The sequence below is a fragment of the Corythoichthys intestinalis genome, chromosome 1 (genome assembly GCF_030265065.1).
Source record: "Corythoichthys intestinalis isolate RoL2023-P3 chromosome 1, ASM3026506v1, whole genome shotgun sequence".
Lineage (NCBI taxonomy): Eukaryota > Metazoa > Chordata > Actinopteri > Syngnathiformes > Syngnathidae > Corythoichthys > Corythoichthys intestinalis.
Window position 1 is genome coordinate 54,093,621 of NC_080395.1, and position 20,222 is coordinate 54,113,842.

The window sequence follows — 20,222 nt, forward strand, 5'->3', positions numbered from 1 at the left end:
TAAAAATTGAAATTGAAAGGCAGACCTGCTTTGTTTTTCAGTCAATCCTAGTGCGTATACTTTTGGGACGGTTAACTATTTAGGTTTACAATCACCTACAACTGGACTTTTATCGGTAACATGTATGGAAAATTTGGAGTCTCCAAATATTCTAACATGCATGCATGTTTGGGAATGTAGAATATCTATCTATAGTGAGTGGAGACTGTACAAAGGAAGGCACTAGTGAAGATTCAAACAAAGAACAACACAACAGAGCTATATGACGGAGTTGCTAACCACTTCTTTACAGTGCCACTGATGCATCAAATAATGAGGTCAAAATGATGTGCTCGTATCTGAATGCAGACTTTATTTTAAGTTTGAATTGTAAATCTTTTATTCCTCTCATGGTCAGAGGACATATTCGGTATTCAACTGGTTAGCTACAGAGAAGCGGCAAGGTGACACATCAGCCCTCCAGAGGACCTCATATAAAATGTGATCCTCCCTCTCTGTGTCCCACTGAGCTGATTGCCTTTGTTCTAAAGCCCAGTGAGGCTTTCAGTCGATGTGCCACCAGATCTGAACACCTGTTGTTTGAACATTGATCCAGGTAGCAGGAAGTGAAGGCAAGATTTGTGGTTAAAGAGTTTGACTGACGCTGTGTCCAAATTGCCCAGTAGGATGTTAAATTCTTTCTGTGATTATGGGATATGAAAGGCTCCGTGCCCTTGAAAAGTTGAATCACACCCTAATCTTTGACAGACATTGTAGGCACCCACTGTATATTGACTCCTGGATGTCCAGGACTGATGACTGTGATTTGCACAGTGTACATCAAATGTATATTATACTGCATTGTATCATATATAATCTTTAGTCACTGGCCAAATTCTTGAATAAAATCATATATTTCCGGCCATCGGGCAATCTCAGCAACTTTCACAATGTTGCCTTTATATTTCACAGCAGGTTTGTTTATTGGCCGAAACCACAAGGTAGACTTGACCATTCTGAAAGGCTCCCCTGGCAGCTTTGTTTCTCTTTGTTTGCACTCTCTCTCCAAGCACTGTGTTGTGATGGGGATTAAGCTGCAGCCTCAGTTTGATAAAGAAGAGTCAGTGAGACCTGTGTATCTATTCTCTGGGGGAGAGCTTTAAAAGGTGGCAGCAGGATTCTGCCCTCTCGTTGACCACATAGACAGCCAACACAGCATCTCACAACAAGCTTCTACCTACACTAAAGAAGTCAAGCAGTTCAATATTGTACATCTTTAAATAGAGAACGATTTTTGGCGGTTCAAGGTTTTAATTGATAATTATTTTAGTCCACTGTCCATCCACATCAACTTTTTTTTTTCTGACATTCATGCTTACAGGGCACCCAGAGCCAATCCAACTAAATTTGGGAAGGACAAACCACAGGCTTAACACTTTGCCAGGGCATCCCAGGATGCCAGTTTGTTTCCTGACCGCTGCCAAAGAGCCTTTGAGCAAATCCCAGATGGCAAGAGGGTACACAGTCCCATACTCTCTGTGACTAGCTCTCCACGATGTGCTATTCCTCCTCCCCAAAAATATCAATGTTGTTCACTCTCCTGACTTCAGTGCAGGCACCATGGATTCAGTTCTCACTTAGTGACTGAGTGAATCGAAGTGTAAATGGTTGTCTGTCGCTATGTGAATATGCAATAAGTGTTTCACCACCCCTAAAAAGTAGCATGGCTCAGTAATACAATTTTATGTTATTAAAATGACACTCCAAGATACAGACCCATGAGGTCCATAAAATGAGCTAGGCAAATGCTGGGGGTGTCGCAGCGTCCAAAAAGGGCGTCAAGAAAAATGTTCAAATAATATTTGATGATAGCACGATTCAAAAAATGATTCAAGACAATAAAACAAAATAACAATACAAATAGTAATAAATCTTTAAATAATAATGAAATCTTTTTTCTAATGTGCCTTCTGCATATTTCACTGTTTCCTGTGATGCGGTAATTTCACCACAGTCTCTAATCCCACTCACCGCCTGCAGACCGGCGTGTCCTGAAGGTGTTAAGCCTGAGTTATGCTTCTGCGTTGCGGTCACGGCATTGAGCATGAGCATTCGATAGTTCTGCGGTAAGGGAACGTGTTGCTCTGTAATTCACTGCCAAGCCACTGGAGGGCTGTGGCGTTGTGTTTGTACGGTTTAGGGGGGGCTCTTGTTGACTTTCTCTAGTTTTCTTCCGGTTACACAACAATGCCAACGGAGATGGAACGCTTGAATGTGGATCTTCAGCTCATCAACACTGAACAACAAATATTGATCATACAAATGTTCAGGCGCAGGCGACGCAGATGACGGTTGCAGAGGTGGTCTGTCCGACTGTTGATGCCGCACAGAGACTGGCAGTCACATTATAAATTCTAGCATTGGGTAGAAGCCAGCAAGCTGCGTTGTCCAACATTTTGTCCAATTTTTTTTGCCGTGTCCAACAACCAGCCAGTGTGAAGCCATAGCAGATTTCCGGCAGCTATGGAACTTCCCAAACTGCGTTGGAAGCCTTGATGGTAAACACGTTATCATAAAAGCACCGAGGCAATCTCAATAAGTGATGATGTATCATGTGTGTGAACTGTTTTTGAAAATCAACAAACATCAAAACAATTCTTTTGACACAAAACCTGTGCTTTATTCTTCATGTACTTGAAGTGTAAATGTAAATAAGTCACAGCAAACATATGAACAAAATAAATGGTAATGTACACCAACCAACAATACGACATAAAGTAATAAAAAGCTGGCAGTTTTTGGCAGGCTGGGTTATCGCTTCTTGTGGCTATTCGGTTCCGAACACACACATACTTGTCTCGGAGGTTCTTCCGTTTTAATGCATTCGCTGACCTCCAGCCCCGTATTTTCAGCAGTCTCCTTTCACTAATTGCTTGTCATTTGGCAATCTTTATAATCCCTTGACAAAACATTGTACAGGTGGTCGTACTTGCGGACCTCTTTGGTGATCCTCTCGTCGGCTTGGTCCATTTTTGAGTGTCGCTCCAAAATGTTTGTAAATGGCGGCGATTTCGCGCTGAACCGGAAACAACAGTCTGAGCGGACCATTTGCGTCATGTCACCACGCGTTGATATGACGCACAGTCAGGATTCTGTGGATGTTCACGTCAGGCTATAGCACAGGGTCGACTCGTAAATCGGGTCTGCCATGACGGTGTAGGTCTGCCGCAGAAGCATAACTTAGCCTTTACGGTGACGAAGTCATGAAAAGTCAGGGTCAGGGTCATATCTTAGAAAGAAGAAGAAAGAAGAGGAGCATAAACGTGATAAACACAGAGGTTTGTTGTGATGACAGAGGTTTGTTGTGATGAATAAGTTTTTTTTTTATTGCATAAACACGTATACTAAATGCAATTGCAAGCTAGCGGTTATTTACAAAGAGTTTAAATGACCTACGTCTAAAACCAGCTAAAGCTAAATTATACTTTATCATTATCCAGGCCTGTTGTTTTAGAAATATTTTCAGTATTCAGCCAGCTGTGGATTACTGTTAGTTAAATTTACTCCCGTTGCAATTTTAGAGAAAGTTGGACAAAGTGTCTGGGGGATTAAAATTATGTCTTGCTGATTATCATGTGATATGAAGCACTTTTACATTGTGTTAAATTGTGCTATTCAGAGAAATTTGCCTTGCCTAAAAGTGCCATGGTTAATTAAATAAATACACCATTAAATATGCAAATAATAATTTCATAGTTCTGTAGTATGGGGACTAAAAGTGCCGTGGATTTAAATGCATTTGTTATTAAATGTGTCATTAATTAATTACAATGGCAATTCTGTTCATGTAAAAAAAAAAATCTTTTTTTTTTTTTTTTTTTTTATTATCATATGTTATTTAAATCATTATTATTGGATGGTCTTGTGTAGTTGCAGTGCTTCATGATTTTTATTTATTTTTTTCCCCACCCTCACCTATCAAAGTTAGTGGATCCGAACACCTGATTGAGGCAGGTACAGTAGGCTGCTAAAGTTAGGTACTATTATTGTTGTGTCATGCGGGTTTCACAATCAACAGCTATTTGACGAATATAATGTAACATCCCACTTTCTTCTCTTTGTAGCTGCTCGTCTGAAACATTTTCCTTCCTCCTCTGTACATCCCAGGCCGTCTTTTACAGCCACCTTATCCATATCAGCACCAAGTCCAAGCCCGCCAAGTCCAGTACCGATACACTGTATTTTACTCTACAATGGAGGGGAAATGGTACACGCTTCTAACTTCATATACTGTAGATGGTGTTGGTTCAATTCCCAGACGTTACCCCAAAATCCAGCCACTGCTGGTCCAAACCCTGGATAGAAAATGGGTGGGTTGTGTCAGAGTTTCCAACCTAAATAATTTGACAAGCTAATAATGTGGGTGGTTGTGGCTGTGAAAAGTGATTGATAAAGACTAAAAACTACAAGATATTCAGCGTTTTGCTTTCCTGTGAACATATCAACTTACTCTTTTCTCGAGAATTTCCAATTATTGTTTCCCCCTGCAATCGGAGAAATGTTTTGTAAAGATAATAGAGATAGGCTAGGTGAGATTAATTATACACTGCCTAAGTATGTCACTAAAATCTCCAAGCGCTTTTTGATTATAAATATATTATTCATGATGATAACTGAAGTACTTGTGTAGAACCATTAATTCGTATGCATTATTCATACAAAAGAGCTGCACATAATGAATGTGGCAAATCAACAGCAACTCTAAAGAAGTGTCTGTTTATGTTTCCACACCCAATCTTTTGATTACATCAGTGATACCCTGAAGGTGACCCTTTATCGACGGCCGTATAACGTTTCGTGTCAGAACTTAAAAACTAACACAAATACAGTATGTATTTAAATGTATCAAAAAAGCTGTGTCACTTTTTCAATTTGTTCAATCAAACAGCTTTTTACACACAAAAATCAACATTTCCTATGTGTGTGTATACATATATACTAGTATAAATACAGTATATATATACAGTGCTGCTCGAAAGTTTGTGAACCCCACAGCGATGGTCAGATTTTTTGTAAAAAAAACTAAAATAACCTTATTAAATGTTAAGTTATACCCAAATCCACAATACTGACATTCCAAATAATGGACTGAAACAAAAGAAATAGTTATATTGTCATTCTTTATTTAACAAAAGTGGTTGATTTAAGAAAAACTCATGTGTGCAAAAGTATGTGAACCCCTTCAGTTAATAGGATATTGCGCCTCCTTTTGCAGAGATTACCTCAACCAAACGGTTTCTGTAGTGACTAATCAGCCTCTCACATCTACTTTGGGGGATTTTTGCCCATTCTTCCTTGCAGAACGCAGTCAGTTGAGAGAGGTTTGATGGGCGTCTGGCATGAACTGCTCGCTTCAGGTCCCGCCACAGCATTTCAATGGGATTTAGGTCAGGACTTTGACTGGGCCAGTCCAGAACACGAATCTTCTTCTTTTTCAGCCATTCCTTGGTTGTATTGCTGGAATGCTTTGGATCATTATCATGTTGCATGATCCACCTTCTGCCAAGCTTTAACTTCAAAACAGATGGCGTCAGGTTATGTTCTAGGATTTGACAATATTCCTCAGAATTCATGATTCCCTGGACTATGTGGAGTTGTCCAGGTCCTGAGGATGAAAAGCAAGCCCAGATCTTGACATTCCCACCTCCATGCTTCACTGTTGGGAGAAGGTTCTTTTGGTGGTATGCAGTGTTGACTTTTCGCCAGACATGGCGGTTTTGGTTGTGACCAAACAGTTCAATTTTGTACCTACATCAGTTGATGAAAACTCTTTTTAATTTAGTCTCGACAACACAACTGTTAAAAAAACAAAAAAAAACTACTGAATTGATTGATTAGGAAATCAGGTTGAAATAATAGAAAATTCCAAAATGTTGAGGGGGTTCACAAACTTTTGAGCAGCACTGTATATATATATGTATATATATATATATATATATATATATATATATATATATATATATATATATATATATATATATATATATATATATATATATATATATATATATAGGGTTAGGGTTAGGTTTTTTTTTTTTTAATTATTAAATTTGTTAGGATCATGGAAGCTTCCACTTGGGGAAAATATATGCATACAGTATATCCTGTATATACATAATATAATAAAAATATACAGTACTGTGCAAAAGTTTTAGGCAGGTGTCCTGCCTAAAACTTTTGCACAGTACTGTATATATATATTAGTGCTGTCAAATGATTAAAAAATTTAATCGAGTTAATCATATGTCAACTGTGTGATTAATCATGATTAATCACATTTCCCTCGGGATGAATAAAGTTGCTCTTCAGGAAAAAAAAATCTAGGAATATACTATAATTGACTTAAAATTTGTTTTAAGATTAAATGTATGATGTGTGAATGAATTAATACTTAACCAAATAGAGTTTTAAAATTTTATTTAACAACTCAGCATGTATAAAATAAAATAAATTGTCTGTATTATACAGCAAAGAGCTTTAACAGATTGAAATGCCTCAGACTAACAATGTAGTGTGGTGTGGTATATACATATATATATATATATGTATGTATGTATATATATATATATTATCGCAGATCGCAGGAGATTATCAGTGGTCTTGTATGTCTTCCATTTCCTAATAATTGCTCCCACAGTTGATTTCTTTACACCGAGCGTTTTACCTATTGCAGATTAGTCTTCCCAGCCTGGTGCAGGTCTACAATTTTGTCTCTGGTGCAGGTCTACAATTTTGTCTCTGGTGTCCTTCGAAAGCTCTTTGGTCTTGGCCATAGTGGAGTTTGGAGTGTGACTGACTGAGGTTGTGGACAGGTGTCTTTTATACCGATAATGAGTTAAAACAGGTACCATTAATACAGGTAACGAGGGGAGCCTCGTTACACCGCGTTAGAAGAAGTTAGACCTCTTGGACAGCCAGAAATCTTGCTTGTTTGTAGGTGACCAAATACTTTTTCCACTCTAATTTGGAAACAAATTCTTTAAAAATCAAACAATGTGATTTTTCCACATTCTGTCTCTCATGGTTGAGGTTTACCCATGTTGACAAGTACAGGCCTCTCTAATCTTTTCAAGTAGGAGAACTTGCACAATTGGTGGTTGACTAAATACTTATTTGCCCCACTCTACATACATACATACATACATACATACATATACAGTCATATGAAAAAATTAGGACAACCTATAAATTATTCAGTTCTTTATTAAGAAATGTTCACATATCAATGATCTTATTTTTCTTTATCTTTGGAAAAGAATCTGATTTAATTGCAGCTAAACAACAAAAATTAACATTGTTTTACTAATTAAACCAAATTTATCAACAAAAATGCATATTCTAACTGAGGAAAAAGTTAGGACACCCTACCACCCAATAGCTAATGTTACCCCCTTTGGCTGAAATAACTTCAGTGAGACACTTTTTTTGTAGCCATCTACCAGTCTTTGACATCGGTCTGAGGAAAGTTTGTCCCACTCCTCAATGCAGAATACTTTCAGCTGTGAGATGTTTGAGGGGTTTCTTGCATGTACAGCCCGTTTCAAATCACCCCACAGCATCTCAAAGGGAAGATCTGGGCTTTGACTCGGCCATTCCAGGACTCTCCATTTCTTTTCAGCCAGTCCTTGGTGGATTTACTGGTATGTTTTGGGTCATTGTCATGTTGCAGGGTCCATTTTTGCTTCAGCTTAAATTTTTTCACAGATGATCTCACATGTTCCTTAAGCATCCTCTGATACATGATAGAATTCATGGTGGATTCTATGATGGTGAGCTGACCAGGTCCTGCTTTGGCAAAGCATCCCAAAATCATGACACTTCCACCTCCATGCTGGTATAAGTTGGTATAAAGTTCTTTTCCTGGAATGATGTATTGGGTTTACACCAAACATGTCCTCTGTTCTGGTGTCCAAATGAATAAATTTTAGATTCATCTGTCCAAAGAATATTATTCCAGAAGTCCTGGTCTTTGTCTACGTTCACTCTGCAAAACTTCAGTTTGGCCTTCATGTTCTTCTTGAAGAGCAAAGTTTTGCTCCTTGCACACCTCCCATGAATGTTAAATTTTTGTAGTCTTTTTCTGATTGTAGAGGAATGCACTTTCACATCAACAGTAGCAAGAGCCTGCTGTAGGTCCCGTGATGACATTTTAGGGTTTTTTGAGACTTCTTTTAGCATTTTGCGGTCCTCTTGGACGGCCGGACCTGGGCATGTTGGCAGTTGATTTGAGTGTCCTCCACTTATGGACTATTTTCCGGACATTGGAATGGCGGATTTTATATTCTTTTGAAATCCCTTACCAGACTCATAAGTGTCTACAATCTTTTTTCTAAAGGCCTCAGACAGTTCCTTTGATCTCACCATGCTGTCTTCTCTCATTTCAACTGTCAGTCACAGTTGAAAGTATTCTGCGTTGAGGAGTGGGCCAACTTTCTTCAGACCGATGTCAAAGACTGGTAGGTGGCTACAAAAAGCGCCTCACTGAAGTAATTTTAGCCAAAGGGAGTAAACACTAGCTATTAGGTGGTAGGGTGTCCTAACTTTTTCCTCAGTAAGAATATGCATTTTTGTTGATATAGTTGGTTTAATGAGTAGAACAATGTTAATTTTGTTTTGTTTTTGTTTAACAGCCATTAAATCACTTTCTTTGCACATTTCTTAATAAAGAACTGAATATTTAATGGTGTGTCCCAATTTTTTCACATGACTATACATACGTACTGTGTATATATAGAAACCTAAATATTTAGAGAACAAAAGAAACTAAAAAGATCTCATCATCAAAAACAGAGAAAAAGTACCAGTGTGTCACCAGGGAAAAAAAAACTTCAGAACACAGGGCTGTTGCTTTTCAATATACAAACATTGATGGAATTTCTCCAGAAAATAAGTACATGTAGTGTAACCAGCTCTGCCACATTTTTCCCAAAACCCAAATATATGCCAAGTAGTGCAATGAATTAAAAATACTCTTTTGGATTTGCTCATGAGACATGCTTGTGACACTGCCCGGGAAACAAATTGCATTTTTGCCTGTCTACAGGTATGCGTGAAAACAAACAACAAGAAACAAAAATGTGTTTTTAATGGTTTGTCCTTGTCAAAAGAAAGCTTTTGTCCAAGGCACATGTTTTAATGTGAGTTGAACTGTCAAGGACAGATTCCAAGTATAACTTTATTTCACACATTGCTCGTATTCTAGCTATCAAGGAAATACTCTCATTTGTTGGATTTATACTCTCATTTGTTGGATTTTCTTATAAAATGATTATATTTTTTTTAAATCCCCAAATAACACTTGAATTTAAAAAAAAAAAAATTAAGAAATGTATTCTAGGCCGTGGATGATGGGTAAAAAAAATCCTCAATCCAAAACACAAAAAAACGTAACATTGTCATTTGTATTATTCAAATAAGCACTGAAAATACTGATTTAGTTGCTCTGCTGTCAAATGTTTGTTTTTACTCACAAAGAATGATGAGATTAATGAGTGCAATTAATAAGATAAATTACCGGTAATCCAAGAGTTTCAAAATTACCAGTCAGTCATCTACAGTTGCAATTTAATGACTTGATGAATGAACTACTACTACAACTACATGTCCGCCTTACAGGTGTGAGGTTTCCCCTGTCGTGTACACATGTTCTCCCTGTCCCTGTACCCCTGGAAATAGCTGCAGTTCACCCGTGTGCCTGAAAAGAAAGAAAAAGCCTATGTAATATAAATCACTAGATGCAAACAGGAAGTGATATACGTACTGCATATAACTGAGAACACAAATACAAATGTTCAGGCGCAGGGTTCAGTTCACAGTGCACCAGCTATTTACACATCAGTGGCAGGGATTCATGCAATAAACATAAATGATTATACATGGTGTTTCTGCGACCCACGCGTGTATACAAGTATACTGGGAATTTGGTGTATTTATGGAATTCTGACTGCACACTTCTGACTTGACTCATAGTAAATCGTCTTTCCTGGTCCTCATCCTCTTCTCCTTTGGGTGCATGGCCTGAAAATGTATGTTATGGGTCTTGAGTGCTGAGTGCACTTGTGAGTTTCACAAGAACATCAAAACACAATCAAGTTGCGTGGATCCCTGAGGCTCCCAGCCGGGAGTCAGCACTTAGGGAAAGAGGATTGAGGGAGGAGAGCAAGGAGTTGAATGTATTAAGGCAAAAAGAATGTGTTGTTTGAAAATGCTGCAGATTGAATAAAAAATGTGTAAAATACGGTAACGATTTTATCGACATCACAAGTGGTATTTTCAAATACCTCAAATTTTAAAGTCAGAAGGTTGACAAAAATGTTTTGAAATGTGACATTTCAACCCGATAAAATTACTGTACTGTGGTAGGCTACATGATAATACGTCTGAGGTGTGGCAATTTTCCGTTTTTATCACCAATACTGTGATTCTAATACTGGAATGTTATTGTCGTGTTTATTATTGTACAAACAACATCATCAATCTTGATGAGTGGCTCAGATAATTATCACAGTTCAAAGCCTCATTGTTGCGCTTGTAGGTCCTAATAGGACCTTAGTTGTGTCATGTCCCACAAGTCTCTCATTTCAGATAACTTTCACTTTCCTCTGTGGTTTCCTGCCCGCCCGTGTTTTTATGTTCCCCTTTATAATTGTTTCTACCATTTCCCTCATTACATCGCGTGGGTATACTGTTTATAGTAGCCTGTTTCTCTTTGTCATTTGATGGTGAGCTAGATACGAACACTTTGTTTTCCATGCCTTGCTCGCTGCTATAGTCAGTTTTACGTTGCAGTATATTGATACTTTGTCTTGTTTGAATTTTTTTGAACACAAAACTTTTTCCTCTAGAACAGTAGAGAAGAGTACAATGGGGTTAATTTAGTTTTTAGCTCTTTCTTAAGAAACACTTTGTAACTTTTCAGTTTTTGGTCAATATTAGCGACGCCGTTGGACAAAAGCGGTAGTGTTTTGACTTAAAGAAGACTGCGTTTCCCTTGAGGACCAGCGCATAAGCGAAAAGTGTCGTGAAAATCCTGCTCTGCCGGTCACCTGCAGATGGATTAAACGGCATTTGTGTTTCCAGTGGCTGTGTGAAGGATGTATAGTAATGAGGTAATGAATACAGTTGTGGCTAAACAATAGCATATGACGGTTAGCAACCGCATGGCTTCATGTGACTCACCCCCTCCCCACCCGAACTCGTCAGCGCGGTGTTCGGCAGAAGTGTCACGCCAACAAGTGAAAGCCGGGCCAATGTTTATTCTTGAGTGTTCTTTTATCCTTTCTTCCTCCTCATACAAAACTCTTTGTCTCTTTTGTTGCTCTGCCATCTTTGCAGATTTCGCCTGAAAGCGTTCGCATCGATCTCTGTCTTCATAATGCATGAGGAAATAGGGAAGTGACGTATACCATAAAGCAGTCAGCACATTTGTAGATTTTTTTTTAATGTGTGGCAGGGTTCCCGCAACCTTCCTCAAAGTTAATTAGTGCCGGTGACAGTGATACAGATCCCCTCAAGATATAAAACAGGTGTCATTCAACTAGTTGTCAGTTGACATATCATCCCAAATGTTATGGAAATATTTTATAAAGCTTGAATAGGAACCTGTGTTGCTATTAGGGATGTTATCTTGTACTTCATTGATTATATATTATTTGATAATAGTTGTTGCAGCTTCTTTAGGGTGAGGTCTGACATAATGAACCGGTCATCATGAACCCAGTGGATTCTGATCACGACAGCTGCTGCTATATGCTCGCATGCCCAGAGGAAAAGAAAATCTGAAAAGAGATCTCCAAAATATCTCATTTATTTCTCCTAGACAACTGTGAGATCTGTGTGACGCCAAACTGAGACTAAGGTTTATTTCTCCTGTGTCTCAGTTTTTTCTCCGGAGCAATAAAATGCACTAAATCTCAATTTAGTCTCCTTTTAAGTTTCAGAAGAGATCTCAACGAGCTCTCATATAATTCTCAGAGTTTCTCAACTTTTGTGTCTATTTGTGATCTCAGGCAGAGAAATCAGAGAGATCTCTCGATGAACTCAGTGTACTCTTATCACAGCTTCCGTTCATGCATCACATACTGTACTCAGACAGAGCAAATGAAGAGCTCTCCACAAGCACTTGTTGAATTCTCAGGCAATGCAAATTTATTTGTATAGCATAATTCAACACAAAGCAATTCAAAGTGCTTTACATCACATGAATAACCACGATCAGAGATAAAATGATTTTAAAAAATTAAAAACATTAGTTCAAAAGAAAGTTATAACAAAGACAATGAAAAGTCAATGATAAGAAAAACTGTTGAATATTCTATTAGCAGCCTCTAAGAAATCTATTTCTAGGAAATGGCTTAAAAAAAAAAAATCAACTGTTGAGGAATGGATAGATATTGTACATGAAATTTACATCATGGAGAAGCTGTCATTTTAACTTAAATTAGAGATTGATACATTTTATTTGATATGGTCCAAATGGACAAACGTGAAACCAATTAGAATGGATTTCAATTGATGCTCAACAGAGAAAGTACCTCCTTACTTTTTGGGGGGTAAGAAAACAATATCAGATGGGCTCCCAAATGTTTTAAGTTGCTGTATGTTGTTTATATATGTACTTATTTATTTATTTATTATTGATTTAATTTCTTTTTTGTTGTTGTTTCCCTTAAAAAAGTAATGTATCGAGAAATGGACTATTGTCATTCACTGTTGCAAGTACAATGTACAGTATATTATTGGTGAGAATCTAAATGAAATTAAAAAAGAAAAAAAAGAATTTAAACAGGCAATAAAATTATACTTAAAATGAATAAAAAGCAAATTGCTTGAAGGTTAAAATATATAGACCGTTATGGATATGCTGTGATAAACAAAAGCGTTTTTAGTCCTGATTTAAAAGGAGTTAACAGTTTGAGCACACTTCAGACCTTCAGGTAACTTGTTTCAGAGGTGAGGAGCATAATACTAAATGCTACTTCACCCTGCTTGGTTCTTGTTCTTGGAACATACAACAGATCGGTTCCAGATGACCTTAGGGGTCTCTATTCTTTTGGTCCAAGGCCATGAAAGTGTTTTATAGACGAGCAGTATCAATTTCTAGCCTATACTTTGACTCAATTTCTAGCCTATCCTTTGACTCACTGGAAGCCAGTGTAATGATTTCCAAAACTGGTGTAATGTGGTCCAGTTTCCTTGTACTGTATTTGTAAGGACTCTGGCAGCAGCATTCTGTACTATCTGCAGCGTCCTGACTGATTAAAAAAAAAAAAAATCAAGACCTGTAAATATACTGCTGCAATAGTCCAATCTTCTGAAAATGAACCGCACAATCAAACTTATCTGTATCCTCTATAGAGGAGCAATATTCATGCTGTACTGGTTTTAGAAATTGAGCTGCAGGGTCAATGAAGTTGGGGATGACGGGATAAAAAGGCATAGATAGTTCATAAATATGATTTTACATATAGAAGTGCACAAAATATGGTATGCAATTTATTCAGAATGAAAAGGGTTATAGTAATTGAATAATCATAAAGTATATTATATATGAAGAGATAGTTATTATATATAAAGAGAAATTGATTAACATATAGTTAGAAAAAAATGAATAATCATAATGAAAACGATCCCGGTGGTACATTTACAAACCGGTAGGTACAAAATGCACAAAGGAAAACTCTTACTGACGTGTAATAATGTTACCCTTCTAAAATTGTTATTATGATGGTATTATAAGGTCATTAAATTTCATAAAAACGAAATAATATGATATTGAATTAATGAAGATGTAAAAATTTCAGTTAGCTTAAATTAAAATGAAAACAAGGCTTTAAAAACTCCAAGAACTGAAAATGTATTGTACATTAATAAAGCCAAATAAACTCAACTTATAAAGATTTTTTATTTTTATTTTTTTTTATTCTTATTAGCCTAATGTAGTCATGCGTATATAAAGAACATTTTTGTAAATTCATTCTTACTTAAAATGCAGCTGAAACCACTCAGCGTTGACCGGTCTACACCGGCGCTGCAGCGCTGTTTTCTTCGTGCACTGTCAAACTGTATGTGGCGCGAAACACCGTGAACTTTCAACCCTGAAGATAATGCAGACCTAACGTCTACATTGGAAGAAAGCGCCATCCGTCACAAATGCTGCTTCGTCAACTCATAGGGGGGAGGCTGACCTAACGACGTCAAGTCGTACTTAACTTATGAAGTTGGTGTCAGGAGGAATGGAGGAAGAAACAGTTTCAGGACAAAAAAGAGGGTAAGTAACATCTTTGTCGAATGGAATTTGGGTATAATTTATATGGCTTGTGTTTATGCTAGTTCTGATAGTTTTTTTTTTTTGGGGGGGGGGGGGGGGGGACTGGTCGGCAATAAGTGGCAAATAGTGAAGCTAGCTAGCTAGCTTGGGAGGCCATGAATTTACTGAAGTAAACATATTCATGTAAAAATATTAACTTTGGAATTATTTCTACAAAAAGTGGCCCTAGACAGTCTTGGAGTTACATAATTTGTGTACAATTGGAACATCTTCTCATTGCAGTGAGACTCATTTTCTCTAGCTTCATGCAACGAGTTTACATTGGGGTGACCAAAGGTGGGTGGAGTAGGCAAAAATGTCACTCATGTAAGAGTAGCATTACTTCAAAATGATATAACTTTTTTTTTTTTTTTTTTTAACAATGGTATTTTTTTCCTGAGCGCTACATTATCTGTATGAACTGTTGTTTTAATGATACTGTAAAATAACCCATTGCATAACCACATTAAGCCAAAGGAAAAAAAAAAATTGAATTCCAATGAGAAAAAAAATCTATAAATGAGGCATTATTCGTCCAAAGAGCATGAGTGCCCTCTGGTGGAGAAAATAGTTCCTAGTTTTAATAGTGAAGAGTTCCTTCATAATTACTCATTTGAAATTAAAAGGATCATATCTCCGGTTTTTCATGGTCAATTATCTGCTCAATGCCCCCCTCCCGCTCTCCCTCAATCCCTCGACCCCTGCGCTTGCTGGTTTGTTTTCTCTGAGCTCTATGTTTGACACACACGTTACAGTTGTGCCATGAAGCCAGACAGCTAGCGGAAGTACACCGATCGGCTGAATTGGACGGGAGAAGGATGACTTCTTTGGAAACAGCCAAGGGAGATTATTTTTGGCAAAATAAATGTTGCATGTTGAAAAACTGGGAAGCCTATCTGAATTTGTGTCTCTGGATATGGAGATTATTTTGTTGTATAACGGAATATTCTATCCATACAGAGAAGGCATACTTTAAAACTAGTTATAAGGCATCTTTGAGTATATTCTGCGTATCATTTAAGTACCCCGAGGCAGAGCAGCATGTCCTATTTTTTGGGAAATCAAAATATGGTCACCCTATTAACATTATAAACTTGAGACATAGGGAATTGAGAAGGTGCATCTTTTCACGATATATTAGCAATAAAAAGGTTTTTTTTTTTTAGGACCAGTGTACAGGAAAGAAGAGCCCAACAACTTGTCCAAGAAAAGTGCAATTCTTACAGAAATCTTAGCATCATGGATCATCATGGATTTTTACTTTAATGTCTCTTTGTTTTACGATGATTGGTATGGGGGATTTTAAATAATATTTTTCAGTCCTTCGGTGGTCTAATATGGTTAAATGAACACAATCTGTGTATCTAAAGATATTAAGAAGTTGCTGTACTAAATTATGAGATGTGATGACAGTGTAAAACCAAATAAGACATTGAACCACTTTTTGAAATTATTACAATGTATTATATTTCACAGATTGAATGGCCCAGCAGGAAATAATAAAAAGAGATGCCCAAAAGAGTGCGATACCCACCGAAGAAGAGGAGCTTTTATGACCCAGACCCTGACTCACCCAGAGATGACCAAGGTGGTAATTGAGTAATTATCTTACTACACGGCTTATCTAATTTTTAAAGTGATTGTTATTTTTAACTTGCATTGGACACTATAATAACCATTTTGTTTATTAGTGTCTGATCACTGGGATTATTATCAATATTGGCAGTTTAGGGCACAAATATTGATTTACAGGATTTTTTTTTTTTTAAAGAAATGTCTAGAAAAGGGAGTTTAACATCACTTGAAACTATTTTGGTGACAGAATTTTGCAACTCCATTCGTACAATTATATCTACATTGGGGAGGTGGTGATTGATTGATTTAAAGATGTTCTTTTAAAATCAAAATTAACTCATTGAGGATAAGCGACTCAGAAAATGAAGAAGAAAAAAAAAAATCCATTATAGGCATCAATTTGCAAAAAGCTTTTTAATTGTTGCGACCTGCAGAAACTATTACTACTTGATTGCAATTTTAGACTTTATTCTTTAAAATGTTTTGACAATTTTCTGAACTGTTTTAGCTGCCCATTATTTGAAATGAGAAAAAGTAAAAAATACAATGAAATGCATTTGATATATATATTTGATTTGCAAATGAATTTTTCAACCGGCCTCGAAAAATTTTCCGTTCGCATGTGAACGCTGATATTTCGCCCCCCCCCCCCAAAAAAAAAAAAAGTCATCATTGGGGCATCAAAAATTCTGGGATGATGAGTGGCATAAAAGTTGTATAACGAATTTGGGGGGGGGGGGGGGGGGGGGGGATTATGGTTCCTCGGAAATTTGCCAAAAAATTTCCATTCATTTTTAATGGGATGCCACGTCCTAATTTCTAATTCACTTGTAATGTAATTTACATCGCATTGATGCCGTTGACGGCCATGTACTGTATGTCGAATCTATTGATTCCAATGTACCTGGATTCCACTGACGGCCATGGGCGTTCAAATTTCCCATTCATTTCCATTGTCAGTCACATTGCATTGACGCACAAATACACAATTGCCGATGAGGGCTATGTACGTCCATGCCATTGACAGCCATGTATGTAGATTCTATTGACGTCAATGTACTTGGACTTCATTGACGCATATGTGAGTCGAAGCCATTGACGGTCATGGACGTCCAAATTTCCCATTCATTTCCAACCCCGAAATGTCCCCAAACCAATCTGGGCAGGGCTAAGATCTGTATCTCCACACAGCAAAGCCCCATAGTAATTTCTCTAGAAATTACAGTTTCTAGTTCAATTTGTAATTTGTGCTTTCTTTTATACAGGCAGCTTACACCATGCGCTGCAGTACGCTGGATGATTGGACACCGATCGAAAAAAGCCTTGATCAACAAATGTCGCATGAGGGGTACAACATAAATTCTAGATGTACTTAAAGACATTTGTTGCAGTGTTCAAAGCCCTAATACTGCTGGGCTTAGAGACTTAATTTTTGTTTGCTGTCTAAAAACTGTGTTGAACTTTGTTGTTAATATTATGGCTGTTGATGTTATTATAGCTATTTGAAATGTAAATTGTTTGCACTTTGTTTTTTGTTGGTTTTAATTAAAAAATGTTTGCCCCCCTGTCTGCCTTGCCTCCATTTGCCTGCGTTTGGGTCCGCACCACTTGCCCGCCCACATTCTTTGACAAAAATTCTCAGCAGTACTCAATTTTCAAGTACAATGACTGTTGGATTTCACTAAAGCCATTTGTTCTAGAATGATAAAGCCTGATGCCTTTGGGTGTATCTTTTGTATCCCTCTGTCCTGCAGTGACGAGAGAGTAGTGTCCACCATTGTTTCATTGGTCCATCAAGATGTTATGAAGTGGATGATCTGTGTTTAGAATGGTGAATCCAGTCAGGTGGGAGGAGAGGGTCACATGATTTAAGTGTCTCGTGTGTGCGTGCGCGCAGATGGGCGCGCATGAGAGGGAGAGTGAGCGAGAGACTCGTATATTTCTCCATAGTCGCTCCAATAATGCTCATTTTCTTTTTCAAAGGAGAAAAAGGAGCCATTAAAAACACTGAATTGAGATTAGCAAGGTATCTCCCTGAAGTCTCAAGTATGATTCCCTCTAATTTATTGTCTCACCTATTTCTCCTAGTGAATTTTAGGAGAAACATCTGAGAAACATTTTAGACAAAATAGAAACTGCAATGAGGCTAAGATGAGAATCTCAAATTTATCTCCCGAGCTATAGAAGAGCAAGCTTTGAGCAATAAAATTTTCCTCTGGGTGGTTCCTACCTGAATCAGCATGGAAATCTGATAACATCCTCATTGGAAAGTGAAGAAGCTCGCCAACCGTCAAGACGATTTCAAAGCAGCAATATCAATATAAGTGAATCTCTTAAAGATCGAAGTTGAACCTCTCAAAGGTCCATCTCTCTGGCGCCTGCCATCGCATCAGTTCCATCTCTCCATGCCATGGCTCTTTATTGCTGTCCATCAGAAATGTTAAGTTTTGATGTGGACTGTGAAATGCACAACAAATATTGACAACATAGTAATCAAATGTTGGCATTTATGGTTTCATACTTCACGTGGAGAAGGGTGCAAAAGAGGCTATCACGTTCATGCCAATGTTTCACTGTGTGCACCTGGCTTACAGATTACTTCACCAGTACCAAGGGTTTAGGGGAACCTATTTACTATATATGAGGCGAGCCAAATTATTGCAATAGGAGCATCATTGCCGAATGTACCAAAAGATTTCCTTTTGTGGTCAGCAAGGCCATCTCACAGGATGTTCAGCAAAATAACAGTCTCACCATTAGGATGATATAGGTAAGCTTTTTTCCCCAATAGATTGCCCCCCTTGGGACCTAACTTAGATAAACATAATGCAGCATAAGACTAGTGATTTCCTTAGAATTCTTAATGAATCTGATGAGAACATGGATTGGGATAATGCCAATAAACAGAACAGTTATCTCTGACATTGCCAGCCACTGTTTTTAATAGAAACCTTATTTTCCCAATGCACAATTGTGGTCAAACAATAAAGGTTCCAAGATAGATCATTTACATATTTATCCTACCACTGCTATAACTATAACCAGTTCAACTCAATGTACTTTTATATATGGCATTCAAACTCATGTTAAATGGCAGTCCTCAAGCATCTGCGGCCATTTCAAGTGTCTATTGAAATATCAAAAATGAAGTTTACCTTTTCAAGCAGGCTTTTCATAACATTTTCTTTTTCTTTCTAACAGAGGGTTGAAGGGTCTACGCTAACACTGACTGGTAATTGGACTGTTTAGAAAATTCTCTTCACCTTGACAACGGCGGTGAACCAAGTTTCAGTTGAAGAAAAACAGCCCTAAAGAACGAATCTCGGTTTCATTATAGGAACTATATTGTATTCTTTTATTTGTGCTGTGATTTGCACCAAAAATATTTTTGAAATTATGCCAAAAAGTTCAACTCTGTCAATGAAATGTGTTTTGGTGATATTGTGGAGTTTTTTCTTCTTCTTTGGAAGCTGCGGCTTCTGTCTTGAATCCTTACCTTACAGCCCAGACATATGAGGAATTGTCACTGTTCTTTGTCATATACACTAAAAAGCAAGTATTTGCCAGAAATTCTTGCACCTCCTTCAATGTTGCAGGTGTCCCTTGACAGCAATCTTAACCAGTTTCAGTCTTTTTTCTTGGTAATGTGACTGTTGTGCCATTTTCCCAACTCGGTGATGGTATTTTTAATGACTGACATTCTTTGGCTCACTGTCAACCATGGTTTGGGCTGGTAGGTGTGGTCATTAACTCATTCACTACAACAGAAGTATAAACAATGTTGTTTATGATGCTCAACCGCTCATAACTAAAGAACAAAAAAGAGAACAAACAAACTTATTTAATGATGATAGATAGGAATCTAATCTTTCTTTTTATAATTTCTGTTTTTGTAGTCATAGAACTTGAACTTGAAACTTGAACTTGAAAGAAGATGTCTTGTGATTTACATGTAGCAGATACAAATTAGATTAATGGTTTAATTTCTTTTTTAAATTATTTATTATGGTCTAATTTTGAAATATAAAACAGCATCTCAGGCCTGTGTAACCCTCTCATAGCCACTACTTTCACCTCTTGGTAAGGACACTAACTAAAATGGCTGTTCCTCCTGTTATTTGTGGACGGATCAGAATGAATAAATGGTATATTGTAGGAATGTATGCACATCGATCCTCAAGGGGGAAAATTTTATTTCATTTTATTTTGGCTCAGGGATAATTACTTAAATACGGACTTATTGTTGCCTGTAGGTTCAGAGTTTATCAGTTTATCAGGCTGCACTAGAAGTTACAATGCT

At 37.4% G+C, this 20,222-nt stretch overlaps 1 long non-coding RNA gene across 1 annotated transcript; it reads left to right on the forward strand.

The window, feature by feature from the left end:
- The first annotated feature begins 14,253 nt into the window (after positions 1–14,253).
- LOC130922123 (uncharacterized) lies at positions 14,254–17,413 on the forward strand. The gene is made up of 3 exons (XR_009064457.1): positions 14,254–14,308; positions 15,824–15,935; positions 17,192–17,413. It is a non-coding gene; the product is annotated as an uncharacterized LOC130922123 (long non-coding RNA).
- The last annotated feature ends 2,809 nt before the right edge of the window (positions 17,414–20,222 follow it).